General features: G+C 42.3%; 1 protein-coding gene across 1 annotated transcript in view; it reads left to right on the top strand.

Moving 5' to 3' along the window:
* Nucleotides 1–1,644: 1,644 nt before the first annotated feature.
* The window catches only part of gli3 (GLI family zinc finger 3), a 118,387-nt gene continuing 102,407 nt past the window's right edge, over nt 1,645–17,624 (top strand). Inside the window, exon 1 of the mRNA XM_059326798.1 lies at nt 1,645–2,100. The gene's annotated coding sequence lies outside the window, so the exon portion shown is untranslated. The remainder of the gene's footprint in view (nt 2,101–17,624) is intronic.

Raw genomic sequence — 17,624 nt, 5'->3', positions numbered from 1 at the left:
TGATGACAAAGATGTTGACAGTTGTGACAGAAGACCTTAGGCTCTGATTGATTAAGGTGGTAATTAGTCAATGCAGACTTTATTTGCATAATAAGCTTTAGAAAAGTGATTTTAAAGCATCCTTTTTTCTTGAAGAAAAAAAGAAAATTCCTTTAAAATTACGGACTTCTTTATTTGCTGTCGCAGCTAATTAGCTGTGTGTTACAGTGAGGATAAATACACCAACTGCATCTTGATGGACTTGACCTCTCGGCCACACACACACATTCAAATCCTGGTTAAACGATTAACCGGTGATTTTCCTCTCCAAACTCCCACCTCTCCATTGATTGAAACAGCACCCTAAAGACTTCTCTGACCACATAATTTCCCTGTATATTGATTATGTATATTGATTATAACCTAACCCTACAGGAAGGCTTCCCTCTGCCTTACCGCAGCATTAGGTATCACTCTGAAGGCTGAGCCCAGGAGACTATTTTAGCCCTCATAAATCGACACTTTCCAATATGTGCGTTCCATAATGTAAATTTTTTTTAAAAGGTGGATAACTGAGATAAAGTCCTCAGCAAAAAAAAACCTGTATTAAAGCAGAAAAATGTCACTTACACCTTGCAGTTTAATTTAATTACTCATCAAAAAAATCCTATTAGAATTACAAAACAAATATTTGCCTGTTTATCCAAACAGTTGTCATGTCATGCATGACTTATACTACAGTGCAATTAAAAAATATATATTCCATTTGATTAAGAGATGGGATGATATTTGATTTTATCGCGGCTGTTATTGCAGATGTGGCATTGTGTCACACTCATATCAAGTTGATTTTGGTAAATTTCCATTTTTGCGATAATCATGAATATTCATTTTATGACATTTAAAAAAAGGGACCTTATGAGTCATAATTTCCTTATTGAAGAATATTTTTCACACAAAAAAAGAAGTGTAACTATCTGTGATGCAGTAAAAATAATAGTTTCCTACCAAAATGTAAGATAGAGTCAAAGTGGATCCATTATGTAGCACTATTTAATAGTTTTAAGCAAATTTGGATAATTACTCGGATAAAATCTCAATTATTTTGGCCAGGATAATCATCATATGAACTTTCTGTCTAATTTGATGTGTTTTAAGAGTAATGCAGGTTGACATTATGCTGAATATAGTGAAACATACACCCTGTAAGTTTAATTATAAAGGTTAATGTAAATGTACACAGATCATATTTCTTTAAACTTTTGTGAAAAAATAAGTTTAAATCATCTTACAATGCACCAGTGCAGCTTTAATAAGACAAATCAGAAATGATAAAACATAAAGAGTCCTGGTAGAGGTTCATTCAATTAGTCATAACTAAGTTATATGATATACAATAATGCAAAAGATGATCAGAATCTAACTTTCTGATTTGTGAAAGAAAACCTAAACATTTCTAACTTGGATCAATTGTAGACCTTTACTATAAAGGCCTAAAATTGTGTGTAAACTGAGTTAAATGTGCTCTCTAAATTGTTAAATTAGGACTACTAACTAGGATTAAAAGTTTAAAAATGGTTGTCTTAAATAAAGAAGGAAAAAAAGGAAGGAAAAAGAAAGAAAGGGGTACAGAAAATAAAAAAGAGGGAGGCAGTGAGTAAAGGAGGGAGCAATCCGAAGGGAGGAGTCAAGCGAGGGAAGGAGCAGCTGGAGTCCCACACTTCGCCCTCTCTCTTCTCCTCGAAAAAGCGCACTAAATGTAATAACAACTCTCCATGCGCTTCTCTGACGCTTCTGTTGTTTTTAGGCACATCTGCGGTCTGCTATCGGCAGATATTATCGGCAGGCTGATGGTGTTAGTCCGGCGGTGGTTGCACACAGCAAACTGTGAGAAGGAGGAGAAAGACAGGCAAGAGGAAAAACTCTGGCAGCGCCGCTTTGGAGTTGGAGTTGCAGCGTAAAAAAAAGAAAAGAGAAAAAAGAAAAAGTCCCAGGCAACTCCAGAGCAGAGGCACATCTGCAACTTAGGAAGAGAAGAAGCCGAAGAAAGACGACAAACCTTTATTTTCTCCAGTGAAGATTAAAAAAAAAACATTTAGAAGGGAAATCACCCAGAAAGAAGTAAGTAATCTATTTAAATTTCACACACAGGCGGAACATTGTTGCGCTCATTTGTCTACTTTTAAAGTTTGGAGAGGCAGTGAGACGGTGAGGTTTCACATTTCAAAACGGTGGGATTTCATACAATAAGATGTAGACATGGAGTGGATTAACAGAGGAAACACTGGTGCGAAACAGCAGCTTTTTTTAAACCACGATGAAAGCCTCGATGTGGGATTCTCAAAAAAAAACTGCTCGAAAAAGCAGCACAGTCTTGTATTACACTTGGCCTGGGTGTGTGATTTATGCTCTGTGAAATAAGTGTTGGTTGTTGGGCTAGAAACCCCGGATGGCACCCTTAACAAGTATCCGACAGACAGATGTGCATTTTTTAAAACTACTTAGAAGTTGAATAAAGTTTGGTTGTAATGGAGAACTTGTTTCTGGAGCTTTTTGGTATGTTGGACAGAAGAAACACGTGTAATTCTGTTGGGAGTTTTGAACTGAAACTTTATGAACTTCTGCAGACATGAAACTTTATTGGACTTTTGCCTAAAGAAACGCGCGTGGGGGGAAAGGAGGAGGAGGAGGGGAGGGGGGGGGGCATGCATATTTATGTACATGTGTGATCATATTTCATGTCTGTTATTCATTCGGTTTATCCTGTTAGAGTCTGCAGACTTACTGAAATACTTACATGCTCAGACACTTTAAAAAAAATCCAACCAAGTCTGTGGCTGACCCTTGACCTTTAACATTTAGACATTTTTAATTTATAGGAACAGTTTACCTCAAAAGTGGTTATTTAAATAGTATTGTAGGCCTTTTTTTAAAATCACAATAATCACAATAATTTTTTTTTTTACTGCAAAATGTCCATGTTAACAGTTTATTTAGTTCCACATTTACTGATATTTTTAAACAACTAAAAAATTGCAGTGTGTTCAATTTTATTTAACAAGTGTCAGTAGCTGGAAACCTGACAGAGTCAAAATATTTGGAGGCAGGAAATCTTTTAATTTCCATCTGGTAATTTGATTTGCATTAGTAAGCTTTGAAATTATTACGTGCTTCACCTTAAAGCAAAAAAAAAAGAAAAGCAGTGAGGGTACATCATGGGGTGTTTGAAGGCATGTGCTCAGGGAAATTTAAGCCCATTACAGTGGGCTCTGTGGCCCTGCGGGGGTCCATGTGGGGAGTTTTATGGGGCCCCAAGCAAAATTAGAAATGGGGTAAAGTCACTATAATTTACTTCATTAGAATTCACTGGATTTATAGTAAATTAAAAATGGATAATAACCACTAATGCAATCATAGGTTTGTTTCTTTTTATAGGCAGATCTTTAGTTAAAGAAAAACACTAAAGAAAACCAACTGTACAGGGTGAAAAAAAAACCTCTCTCTAACAGAAGTCTGTGTTCATTTTTGGGGTCTGGGAAATGAAAACGTTTGAGAGCCCCCAAGCCTCCACATGTGCGGATATTTGTTTGAAACTTTCCCTCCTGTCCTGGCCAGCTGTTCCACATTTTGTCTGCTTGTCTGCTCTCGGGTTTCATACAAACGACGAGGGTCCGAGGTGCTCAGCCATGCGGTGCAGCTCAAATCCTCCTTTTTTTGACACTTGGCAAATTATTAACGGGGGTCTGGCCGCCTTGAGACGGAGCAGTGAGCGAACACGACCAAATAAGATGTTTAACAGCACAAGTTCACGCAGATAAAAATCTCCTTTTAGCTATTTTTATGAGGCGGTTCCATCATTCATCTTGCCTGTGGATTTGGCTTGGAGCAGTGTTTTTTTTGCAGGTCTTGGTTACATTTGTCTCATAAAATAAAAAAGGGACTGTCACATAAACTGTCATTTATTATTTCCTCAATTTTATTTATAATAACAAAATAACATTTTACAAGGCCTGTGAGGAGGAAATTAATAACTGCCATGTGAATGATTCAGCTCATTTAACATAGAAAAGAATGAAGAGACGTATCAGGCCTCATTCACATTTTAATATTTTATATTTTTAAATGACATCAGAAGAATCATGTGTAATTATAATTTTCTTTTGTAGAGATTAAACAAATATGGCTGTCATTTTCCCCCTATATGTTTAGCTTTCTGTGGCTTGTTAATCATTTCGGAATAAAACTGATAATTAAAAATACCATATAATTGCCTCTTTAATTATGTAATTTATAAAAAATGAAGATCTGATTTTATTGATATACAATATGAGATTTTATATATTTTACACAAGCCTTAAATGAAATGTGATTAAATACAATTTAACTGACTGGTGACAGAGAAATCTGTGATATCTTTCGATTTAATATTTTAGAGAACAACTTTAACTTTATGTTTAATTTCTGTTTTTACACAAAATGTAGATGCCAGTAATTTGGTATATGTATTGGTATAAGTATATAATATAAAATACAACATTTAAAACAGCTTCATATAATGACAGAAATCACAATCCAATAGAAATATGTCTGAATATTATATTAAATTGTACTTTGTGCTATTAAATTTTACCTAAATGGAACTATAAGGGGAATAGTGATGTCAAACAGGTGCACCTTTACCAAAAAAAAAAAAAGGACTTTGTCTCATTATGATGCAGCAGCAGTGATGAATGCAGCAGTGTTTAAGATGCTAATCTGCTGGAATGAGATGCACAACTGAGAGCCAGTCGCTTACTGTAGCCAGCAGAGATGTATCACAGCCGCTCTCTGCGTTCAGGAGCAGGCGGACTCCGTCAGATAGCAGCAGCGTATTGTTTTATCTCAACTTTAAACAAGTATAATTATGCATAGCGTCACTGGCCCGGTACACCCGTGACCTGGCCGACCTGGCAGAATAAGGGCTGTCATGTTAATGCAGGGAGATGACATGCTATTAGCTTTTGAGGTATGGCCTCTTCTCCTCTTTTTAAGGGCCTTTGCATTCACAGCTAAAGGCAGCTTCTGTCCTCGGGCCTTTCACGCCCTGCAGGAATAATACCTGTTATCAGGCTTGTATGCAAGAGGTCCTAATGAGCTGTGTTGTTGTGCTAATGCTGCGACCTGAAGCCCTCAAAGAGGTGGCAAATGTTTGGTTAAAACGAGGGTAATGTGAGGAAGTTGATTTTACGTGAGATAATGAGGACTGTCGTTTTTATTCAGTGTTAGCTCGCCTGTTTTGCAGGTTTTTTCTGCAGGTGTTTTTATCCAGTTTCTTGGGAGGTTAATGGAAGTTTTTTAAAATCCACAGAAACCACCTGACCAGTGAAAGTTTGCAGTAATTCCCTGTATAATTTGATTAGCTGTTGCTTCCCTTGCATGTAACTGGCGTAGTTGAGTAGATGGCCCCCAAAAGAAATCTCCCACTTTGATGATTTGGTACTTTGATATGTTGACATCAAATGAAACAGACACAGTGGGGAAAGAAAATAGGACAAGTCAGACAGAGGTAAAAAAAAAAAAAAAAAAAAGAAAAAAGAAAAAAAGCTGTGCATGAGAGCGGGTGGAAATGTGTGTGTGTGTGGTGGGGATTGCGGAGCACGGAGGAGTGCTATGAAAAGTTGGGCTGAGATGGCAAACCTGAGAAGCGTCAAAACGTCTGGATGCATTTGCGTGCGAGCAGAGACAAGAAGGGGTCTTCGGGCGCGCGAGGGCTTCTCCTTGGCCTCCTAATCCCCAGGCCCAGCCATCCCTTCAGGGCATGCCTCAGATCTGGCTCTCTGGCTCTCCGCGCGGACGACCCAGCTCCGCCAGCAGATTTAATATGCTATGTGTTCCTGCTCCCCCGGCTCCCCTCCACCTCAACCATCATTGTCCCAGAGCGGGACCCCCGCTCCCCGCTTCAAGGAGCCTGCTAAAGGCACCTTTCAAGCCGGGTGATGTCTTTGGATAAGGCGTACGTTACGATGGGGGGGGAAGTGGCGATGAAGAGGGTGTGAGACTGGAGATATCACGCTGTAATTTTAGATATGTATATTACACACATTCAGGAATCTTGATACACTCGGGGCTTTTGCAAACAGCATACTGACACAACATTCATACACCTCGCTGCACTCCAGCTGCATGCATGTACATGCTGCTCATTCACACTTTTCCTCCTCTGTCTCTTCTTCTCTCACACATATACATGTTTATTTTGTCTCTTTTCTCTCTCTTGCGGAAGCTACTTTTTTTTTCATTTGTCTCAAGAAATAAAAAGTGGGAGGAAAAAAAAAAGGGAGCTCAAGTTGCCTTAGCAGGGCTAAGAGACTGCTGGTTTGTTTTCCATGGCTCTCGTGTGCTGGAAACTCCAACTGGACCTGACAATTAGTCTGGTCAACTGCTCTCCCAGAGTGAGGCACCGAAGACGGCAATAAAAAATAAAAAACCCCAGTAAAGTAAATTTGAATCAAGGTAATTTCCGATCGATTAAGTCATGTTTGACAGCTTAACGTCAGCCCCGTCGTAGACCATAGTAAATTTTATTGTAAATATGTGGGTTTGTGTGTGAGAATGCAGAGTGTGCCAGTTAGCGGCTGCGTTTTCTTTTCTCACACACTTGAGGAGAAACAGGACAGGTCACGCCTTCATGCGGGCGCCGCTCATCCCCTCCTCTGTTTGCTGTAGACGCCGTAAAAATGTCTTTAAGTCTGCGGTGTGAAGTATAGCAGCAAGAGGTGAAGTGCTCTGGTTTGGGGCCCATTTGCTTGTGGGCTGCGTGTAAAGTTGAGCGCCTAAAGACACGGTTTCCCGGGGCCGGTGATGTTATTGCAGATGTGGCATTGTGTCAGCTTTGATGGGAGCCGGTTGTGGCATCCGTGAGGGGGTCTGTGCTTTCTCGGCCGGGGTGGTGGTTAGGGGACAGATGAACTGGCCGCTTGCTGTGAACAATGATCTGTCACTTACCCCTGCCTCTTGATGTGTGAAGCCATGAGTCAGCCTCTGTCTCTTTTTTTTCCAATCCAAATTATTTGAACTAAGCAAGAAAATATTGTAAAGTGCATTTTCTAAACAAAACTCCCATCCTTACCCCAGTAATTAAGTTATGCATTGTCATGCGATAATGCCCACAATGTGAACCCCATGTGTTTGCAGTCCCATGCTGCTCGTAGTTGTCTTTCAGTGGGAGTTATCCCTGAGTATTGCTGCATCCTGGAGTGGAGGTCAAGGAGGGGTCTATTGTTTGAATGTCAAATGTAAATCCCAAGGTTAATACCTGAAAGAAGCACATGCCCAGACATTCTCTCTCCTCTCCAAACATGTTTAGATGAGTACCTCTTCCCCCACTCTGCTCCTTCATTTCCGTCTGCTGCGGACTTGGGGCAAGTTGGAGAAGGAGGGAGGGGCGGGCATCTCGTATAAACCCCTCTAGTGTGTTCTTCTCAGCAATGAATGCTAACAGACCCTGGCTCTAATAAAGCCTCATCTTAGAAAAACAAAAGGGGAACTCTACTATCTGAGCAAATTTCTGCCCCAACCTGAAAGAGCCCTCCTTTGACAGCGCAGCATTTGAAGACTAATCGTTTTTTCTCATGCAAAGCACGCTGTTTTAAGAGCCCGGGCCACGGAAAGAGAGGGGGCTGTGTTTTAACAATACTCCGCAGGGAGTGAGGAACAGGGTTCGGGGAGGGGAGGTAGGGTTGGAGGAGGAGGAGTGGAGGGGAGGGGGGGTTCCTCTCTCCTTTGCTCCTCAGACAAAGCCCAGTTCCCTTTCAGGGTTGCATGGGGGGTAGGGTGCGTGGGGGAGAGGAGGGAGCATCCAAGAGTTTGAGTTCCTTGAAAGAGAGGGACTCCAGCCGTTTTTAATGACAGTTTGTCATCATGGCTCCTCCACCTTCCAGGGAAAATGTAGGGCTGGCCTTGCACTGACAGGCCTGGAAAAGAAGTGGGCCCGAGAAAATTTATAGAGAAACAGAAATATTAACGTGTACATGGGGCCCTAAAACGGCTTTGGCTATTCCTGCCAGACTGGTGTTTTTATTAAGAGGGGTCGACATGCTTTGGAAATATATCTTATTCATGAAGAAAGCCAGGTTAGACTTCCCAAAGAATTCATTATATTCCCCCAGATGCGGCTTTGCGGGTTGCAGCCGTCCCTCGGAGGACGTGGAGCGTGGAGCGCGACATTGTAAAGCCTCCCTCAGTGGGCACGGGAGTGCGAAGGGTTCCATTTGTCAAAGGTGCTGGAGTCTTTTTCCCTCCTCAACACTTTCCCGGCTCAGTCTCAAACTCATTGTCTGAGCAAAGGCAGGACATTAGTCACCGCAACACCACGGGAGCCTGCAGGGCTAAGGACCAGTGCTCTGGAGCCCGGGCTGGGACAGAGGGGAGGAGAGAGGGGAGAAGGAAGAATGGAGGGAGGGAGGGAGCGATGGATAAGGTGAGAGGAGGGCAGGAAAGGAGGAGGAAATGTGGGGTAGATGGAAAAGTGTGGAGGAGAGAAGAGTATGTGTGTGGGAGAGGGAGAAAGACCATGGGGGGGTTAGAGGGAGTGGAGTCTGTAGCTCTACCTCAGGGCTCAGTATGTAAGCCCCTGTCTACCCCCCAAAGCTGCTTTCACAAAGAGATTTACAAGACAGGTCTCCGGTGTGCTTTGCTGCCCTGCATTATGAGTGAGCGAGTGTGTCAATGTGTGTGTGTTGCTGAAATGGACCCTTTTTTCCAGGACTTGTTTTCTTTCTTTGCATCATCTATGCAAGAAAGATATTCGCCCCAAATTTACCAATCGAGGCAGGTCAGACTCACAACAGCCCCAGTGGAGGAGTGTGAATAACCTATTCCCCCTGGTGGCGGCATGTGTGTGTGTGTGTGTGTGTGTGTGTGTGCATTCATGTGTGAATGTATTTCACAGATTCACACATACAAGGGATCCTGTTAGCTTTTGGAATTATTTATAAAGCCTGGCTTTTGTGTGGCGCTCTAAGTCGCTGTCTCCTCCCATTACTGCCTATGACTCTACCTGGGCTTACTTCAGCCCCCAAATGCTCCCTCAGCCACCCTCCCAGCACAAGGAACTGAGTTTGGTGTTCTGTTTAAACCCCTTTGCAGCTTCTAGTTTCCTGAGATAATCACTTTCTTTTCTCTATCTATTAGGGCTGCAACTTCATAGCTAATTAGTCGACTTATTTGGTTGTTTTGGACTCAGTCGACGAAGATTTCTTTAGTCAATTTCTCATTTTTTAAATGGATTTTTCATTCTGAATTACTTATTTACGAGGAACTTACGCGAGCATCTCTGATAAAATTCATGATATGATTTTTAGTGGAGAAACTCAGTTTTTAAGTTCTACTAATCAATTATGCAACAAAATGGTATGAATGCTGGTGGACTAAGAATTGAGGTTGCAAGATTTTAACTACTTTTTCAATAACACGTGTTTAAAACAATAAGATTCCTGTTAATTATAGATTCGATAGAATAAAAAGTTTGCGTTTTAAAAAAGAAAAACACACCAGCAGTCAAATTTTCAATCCAAGGCCACGAAGCTGAAAAAATGGGTAAGAAAATCAGAGAGTGTTGGTGTGTTTTCAGTGACTTTTTTATAGCAGCACTGTGTGCAGGTTGTATATAAAAAAGGGGGAAAATACTAATTTTGTTTTCTGAGGACTCATTTTTGTTGTCTTTACTGTGGTAGTAAAGTAATGTTTTTGTATTGAAGTTCAAGATTCTATCTTGAAAACCTTGCTAAGCATTTATTTAGTTTATCTGTGGTTCTAAAACCTTTTTGAGTCACAACACCACAAAAAAATGAGGTTGGTGTTCTTGACCCGGCTGATTCTGACTCATTATTGGGAATGCTCTGAGTAAAAAATCTTTTCTCTCCCCCTGACCCACTGAAACAGCCCTCTCTGTGTGCTCCAGGACCTCCTGATTTACAAATTAACCACTTAATATAACACATGAAAGCCACAAAGCTCGCACATTAATGTATTAATGTAAAAACCTTTCCCCAGTCTTAAACATTCTTTTTTCTTCACATACATTTAGTGACCCCTTGTATGATCTAGCGACCCCCTTGGAGGCCCTGACCCCCGGGTTGAGAGCCATTGCTCTAGCAAAAGATTTGCCCCTCTGGAAAAAGAGTTTTCTCATTCAGAAAGTCATAATCTGTGGAGACAATCTAGTGTATACACTTTAGAGAGACACACAGAGTTACACTGACCCATCCCATATGGCCCTGATTACCCTGTAATCCAGGAAAGTTTTTTTCCCTCTTTTTCTTGCACGGACCGAGCGGGGGTGAAGGTTTTAGTGTGTTTGAGATGGTTTATGCTAATGTTGCTTTTATTGAAACAAGCTGGGATGTGATTATAGTCCTGCTCGGTACATATGAGCTGCGAACTGCTCTAGTTTCTCCATCTCCCTCTGGCGTAGAGATCAATGCAAACCAGCTAACGCAGGGTAATAAGCCATTAGTACACACATTGTTGGAGAGATTTACATACATCGACCGGCAAACTGATAAACTAGGTTCCGTGTCCTAGAGGTAAGAATTATTGTGTGTGTGAGTGATTAGCTGAATGAGTGTGTGTGAAGCATCGCCGGGTGATCTGCCAGTCCTGTGTGATAGGTGCCAGATTGTGTAGCTGGGAGCCAGGTTGTCTCTGCTTGTCAGGAGAGCAGGGTGGAGGAGGGGAGATGTGAGGATGATTACACTGTACACTGTTCCTCTGATCTGATTCATCACTAACTGTCTCTCCTGCAAAGGGTGAACTTATTATCCCTGTCTCAACTTCCACCGTGGAGCCAGCTGCTCTCCATGCTTCCCAATTAACCCCAGGCGCACGTCAAACGCTCCAATTAAGGCCTCCTCCTTCTCCTCCATGAATTTATTCGCCGGCCCCGGCTCCGGTTGGGATGCTCGAGCGTGCGGAGGGGAGTGAGTGAGTGAGCCGGCGAGCGTCGAGCATGTTTGTTTAGGAGCTGTCCTAAGCAATGGTGTTACAGCTCCCAGATTTATTCGAGGTGGGGTTGCAAACAGCTGAAACGAGTAAATACAGCCAGATGTTTGGCTTCCTCGCGATCGAGTCGGCGGGCCTGAGGGGGCTGCCTGTCTAATGACAGTCTTGTTCCTCGCTCTTTATGCCGGGGATTTTCAGGGGGCCATTTTGTGACTGTGCTCTTTGGAGTTTATGGGAAGTTTTTTGTTGAACACTTGGCAGCGCTGTGAGCTTTATGGCATCTCGTTCCAGTGCTGTGTGGTGTGATATCGTCTCGGAATTTCATTGCGTGAGTCTTTTTTCACTGGGAGAGTGAGTGAGTTTCTTCCCAACTCAGTCTTTCAAAATCCGAAATATTCAGTTGCGTGTTTCTGATGAGCAACAGCGTGTGTGTGTCTGTAGGTGGGGTACAGGTTTTGCAGCACTGCCAAATCCTCTGAGACTTCCTGTGCGTGCCTCTGTGTGTGTGTGCAGAGCCTCGGAGCTGGCGCAGAGGGATGGGGGGGCTCTGTGGCTGATATGAAAGTGAAGGGAGAGAGTTGTCTCCCGACGCTGCTGTTGGGAGAGCCGTCAGGGAGCTAGAAGTCTCCGGGACTCCCTCTGAGCTTCAGCTGTCTTTGATCTCACACCTCCGCGGCTGTATACCCCATACTGCACTATAGAACACACTCGAGCCTGCCGCCAATCCTGCAACACAGACCCACAGTTCACATAGATGAGACTCTTAACTCGTATGCTCTACTTACAGACCTCCACAAGGGCCAGTGAACCCATCCACAGTGTTGTGGTTTCATGTCAAAGCATTACTCACACAACAAAGAGGGAAGAAAACTTATAAAACAGAAACTGTGAGATGAAAATATTGGGCTTTTTACATTGTCAGTTAATATGTTGATTCTTTTTTATCATAAATCAACAAATTATTCAGTACAGTGCCCATTCGAAGCTTTTTTCTGCCTAATGATAAGTGTCCACAGTGGGGTTTTTTTAAATGTCAGTGTCACTAGATGATTGACAGGTGCTCTCTTAACCTGAAACAGAAGACCAATACACAATGAAACATTTCCCTGGCTTAATTTCAAGCATTGGAGGATTGTTATCAATTACTCGTCCATGACTACTGACTAAAAAATAAAACATTATAACAAGCTTTTTTAAAATTAGCACCAACAACATGTCCTCATACCTAAATGTAATAAATAAATAAGGTTGTCACATGGTTGTGGTTGGGTTAGGTTTGGGTAACAAAACTACTTCCTTAAGGTTAGGACAAACTCTACATGGTTAGACATAGCAAAAGATAGTTAAACAAGTAAAAGTAACAGACCTGAAGTGCTCACACAGGTGAGATTATGTTGCCATGCAAGGAAGTTAAGTTACTTCAAATAACTTTTGGTTTCACAGCGGGACACAAACACTGACCCATCCCCCAAACCTCCCGCCCCCTAAGTCCTCCCTGACGTTCTTTATACTCATTATACTCAGTTCTGCCTTTATTGGAGGATTTTAAACTCGGCCAATAAAGTAGTTCGTTCGGAAAGGTTCTTTTTAATTCTGATAATTTTTCACCAAAATGTGTTTCTTACACAAGAAATAAGCCATGCAGTTGCTGAATCTGTCTCCATTTCATCAACAATGGTTAGTTTAAAAAGTTTCCAGAGGTGGCGAGGTTCCCTGATTTGCAATAAGTTGCTTAGACCTTCAACTTTATGCAAATGAGGAGCAACCAACGTGGCGCTCCATCTCTCAAGGTACCACCAGAATGCATTGCACGACTGCTTACAAAGACAATGAATGGTAAGATTAGAAATGACAGACACGATTGTAATCCAAAACCCAAAGATGTTCAGCTAACAGTGATAAATCAGAGAAATGTGGGAGGTTTTTATTCCTGAGGAGCTGGAACCAAAAAATGTTTTAAATTTTTTCTTGGTAAATGATTCAAATCGATTCAAGTGAACGTTTCAACACTAGATAATATAAAAGGTCTAAATAATGGGTCATTTGACCGAGCTGATGAAAATGGGCCCATTTAATCCTTTAAAAAAAAGAATAAGTGTGATTCATTGTGCTGTTATTTTAAGCCCACTCATTAAAGGCATGTACTGTGTTGAGTGTACTCCCTCCCCCTTCACTCCTGCCCATCACTGACATGTTGAAATAAGTAGGAGTGCTGATGGACTGACCTTATTTTACAGTATTTTTCAACCCGTCTGATGAAAGATAAGAATGCAAAGATACAACAGAATTTGTTTCTGCATCTGTGGAATGTGTGACCCAGTGTTACCCTTTTGGATGTGTTCCCATCCACACAGGAAGTCTAGCATTAAAGCGATGCCATTTCTCCCTTTTCTCTTCCTATCCCTCCCCTCCTCTCTCCCTGCATTCCTTTGACTGACTGCGGCACATTTCAGGACAGCTTTATTCAGCATTCCTTTACATGCCGATTTGTTTGCCCTCCCCTCTTATTTTTTTTTTATCATGCGAGCGCCAAACACCAAGACAACTTCATCTCATCCAATTTTCACCCCTTTAATTCGGTTTAAATGGCATGGCCGCAAGGGCCAGAGCGGGAATTAATAAGAGCCAATAAAGCCCGCCGCTGGGGCATCGAGGCCAGTCTTTAAGTAAACATTATGACTTCTTGAGGGGGGATTCAGGGGCAGCACTTGATGAATTGTGGCGGAGCTTGGGAAGGGCTAATTTCTCACTTAGCCGTCCTGATGGGGCGAGCTAATAGGCCTTACGTTGCCTGGCTGTTTGTCTGCTGGCTTTATTATTGTGCATTATCGCGCTGCCCCCTGGCTGTTGTTAGCGTTCGGCCCCGGAGACGCCAGGGCCCGTCATTAATCACATGGCAGCACTGACTCACTCCGCTCCAACACTTATCCCAATGACACAAAGGAATGAAGGAAAGGGAGATAGAATGGAGGAGGGAAAGATCGAGAGGAGACGAAAGAAAGTATGCCTGAAATAAACGAACAGAAGAGAAGGGGAACTTCAAGTTCAGCAGTTTTACTGAAGAACTTTCCCCAGGGACCAGGAACCTTCTGAGGAAGATTTTGACCACAGGGACCAGGGTCTAATTTACGTTCTGATGATTTTCTAGGGCTTTTACCCACCAAAAAGGCCCTGGTAGGCATCTAGTACGTCCTGAAAGTCTTCCTGAAACTTTTAGGGTTTGGGTTTCAAGGCACTACTGTCTGATTGGTCAAACACGTACAGGATGGCTGCCTCAACTTGTGTACCGCTTCATTCATAAAGCAACAAGGTACTGTAGTATCGATTTATGACCATTTTAGGACGACACAAACATTTGTTTTTGTCTGTTTCACTCGTGTGGCGAGCTGAGAGACGCCGCGGCAGTGCTGCGGTGAGAATGAGAAATAAAACTTTCTTTTCAGATTGTTTTATGGCGGTTTTGTTTTAAATTACAAATACATTACACTCAAACACTTAACAGATGACTTAAGACACACATGCTTAGATTTATTTTCCACCTGTATTTTATTCATTACATCCAACATGCTGCAGTAAATAAGTAAGTTATCTTTGCAGGCCTTTGGACCACAATGAAAACTCAGACCACAAGAGGCTGAAGGAACCTTTAGGTGCCTTGAAACGTAGTCCTGGGACTAAAATTACTGGGAACTTCTTGGTCAAAATGCAAGTTATTGTGACTCTATAACCTGTGGCTATACATCCTCCAGTTTGTTCTCAGTCACCTCATGAACTCTTTGTTTTACTCTTGTATCTATGACTAAGTGTGAAGACTTTTTGTCAAAGCCGTACCTGCTGCCACTCCACTCACACAGGACCATCCATCTGCTTCTCTGAGTGCACGTGTAAGGAGGAGGTGGAGGAGGAGGAGTAGGAGGAGGAGGCAGAGAGAGTTGTGTGTGAGGTTTTCATCAGTACAGGAATTTCTCTTCCTCCACTCATCCCCTCCCTGGGGTCCCCTCTCTTATTTATGTTCTGCACACAGTGATCGCACTTGCATACTGAGCGGCGTATAGAGCACCTGGAGCATCCCACTCCTATACACAGCGTCATGCAGCACGGCTCAAACACAGTCCCTCTTCCTCCCTGTGCCATGTTCACACACACGCACACAAACACACACACACACACACACACACACATACACACACACGCATTACATAGGAACAGCGCTCTCAAACAACGCAGCGTAACATGTACTCTTTGGCTGTGAAGGATGTTGTTGTCGTACTCTGGTTGTGGCATCGAGCAGAGTGAGACTTTCTAAAGCCTTGTATGAAGAATGCCTCCACCAACACAAGACTGTTTTCAGTGGAGATGAGAGGCCCACTGACAGGATACAGACCTCACTTTCTTTTGCTTTACAGTATGTACCATGTGCAGGGGCCACTAGAGTGGAAACCTTAGCTATAGAGCCTGTGCTGCTACTGCTACAACTGATTTTAGAATAAACTGGATTTCAACCCCCTGGATGCAAACATAGTAATAAAGTAGGGTTAAGCATTTGAGATCATGCTTATCTCAAAGGGACAGTTCACCCCAAAATCAAAAATACATATTTTTTTCTATCCATCTAGATAGTTTTGGGGTGAGTTGCAAACCACTGGAGATGCCTGCCCTCTCTCGCTTATAACGACAGCTCAGTTGCAAGAAAAAATGTTGGCATTGCAAACCAGAAACGTTAATTACAAAACATTTTTGGCAATGTTTAGCTTTAGTACTGGGCTGGTGTAGTATAAAGAGTGTTAAAGTCTGTGAAAGGAGACAGTCCGGGTGGTGGGATGGGTCAAATAGACAGTGGCTTTTTGATTTTCACCCAGTGTTTGAGCCCTGTTTTCAAGTTTTTCAAGTTTTAAATGAACCTGTAAATTAACTTCCTAAATATACTAACTGAACGAATTACTTTTTAGTATAATTCCTATATAAAACTGCTCATAGCAAGGTTATGAAGATTATGTTTAGTAACCAGGTCATCATTTCTGGGCCAAGTAATAGCTGTTGAGGTTTTACAAATTCCTTTTTTTTTGCTTTGAGTCCGAAAGCAAAGTACCACATATCTCCAACACTCAGCAACTCACACAAAAAACAATCTAGATTGATTAATAATACAGCAGATCAGCAGGAAAATTATATTTTAAATTTGGGCTGTGAACTGTCCACTGCAAGTTCAAGGCAAAAGAAAAACTTCTGCATATAGAAAAATGTTTATTTTTACTTCCCAAGGACCTTCATTGTATTATGCTGAAGTATTAGGTTGCATTGTTTGCTTCGGCCTCCAGTAAATAGCTGAGCAAGCATCTTTTCCTTCTTCTCAAGAGTCAGGAAAAGTGTCTGATCAAACAAAAGGCTCTACATCTTAGCATGGGAAGAAAATGAATAAGAGTGGACAACAGGGGAAACCAATACCGCATAACTGGGCCACCAGTGCAACAAAGCTCCCTGCATTATCCATTGTCTCACTCCTCGCAGCCCCACTTGCCTTGACACAAGTGGCTTGTGTGGCTCACAAACAAATGCAAAGTCAAAATAAATAAACAATCTAATAAGCAGGGGTGCTTTGGGGAAAACGCTCAAGATTTACATTGTGAGGCATGCTTTATTTGCCTCTTATCTACTGGGTAGCGAGCGCAAAAGAAGCATCGTGTAAGCATTACGATTACATCGTGTGGGTTTGTTACCCAGGAATGTAAGATGCACTCAGCTCATTCTGCTGTGCAGCACACAGGGTCCCTCACCAGCCCTCCAAAGCATCTCAAGTGGAGAGGTCTGAGGGACCAGGACGCATGCGAGGATAATCTCATTAGCTCCGCTGAAAGCTACTGATGGGCTGTGTTGTTCCACTGTTTGTCCTTGACAAAAAAAATATAAACACTCATTTGCACAGGCTTTTCCTACTCAAATATTAAAAGCAGTGCATTTGTGATAGCAGCACATGTTTGCTGAGGGAATGCTGCTAAGATGCTGAACCTCAGGTATAAAAATAAAAAATACAGGTTTTGTAAAACCTTAATGCACAAAATGCATAAAATATGCATTAATTTTTCCATGCAACATTCAAAATATGAAACAATAAATCATCTCAATCAACTACAACAAGATTGGTGCAAAAAGTGGGACTCACACGTCCTTGCAGGATGATATAGAAACATGTAAATGACTGACAATGTGAATGGCTCAACCATGTCACAGTATACAAAAGGGTGAGAAGGCCTAGCACTAAACCAGTTTGCATGTGCATATCTGGGATTTGATATGTGTGTGTGTGTGGCGGGGTGTGACTAATTCCTGCTAAATGGCCCTTTACTTGAGGGGCTGGTCCCCATCAGCTGTAGGCCAGACTTAGTGCCATCTGGGCACAATGTTAAGTTTCACTGGTGAATGGGAGCCACAACCACCAAATCCCCAATCCCAACCCCTCCTCCTCCCCTCCATCCCCTTTGCCTTCCAGGGCCAAGGGCGAGCCATAAGTGCAGTGTTGAACACAGCATGGAAACCTAAGTATGTGGTTTCCTCTGAGAGCCATTGAGTTTAGGAACACCTCCTCAGTCGGGATTTTTGAACCCATGACAGGTCCTCTAACCACCAGCGAGCACTTCCACTGTCTCCTCAAGGGGCCTCATCCACTC

This window comes from Centropristis striata, chromosome 23, assembly GCF_030273125.1.
Source record: "Centropristis striata isolate RG_2023a ecotype Rhode Island chromosome 23, C.striata_1.0, whole genome shotgun sequence".
NCBI classification, from domain to species: domain Eukaryota; kingdom Metazoa; phylum Chordata; class Actinopteri; order Perciformes; family Serranidae; genus Centropristis; species Centropristis striata.
This window is presented reverse-complemented; position numbering and strand designations above follow the sequence as displayed.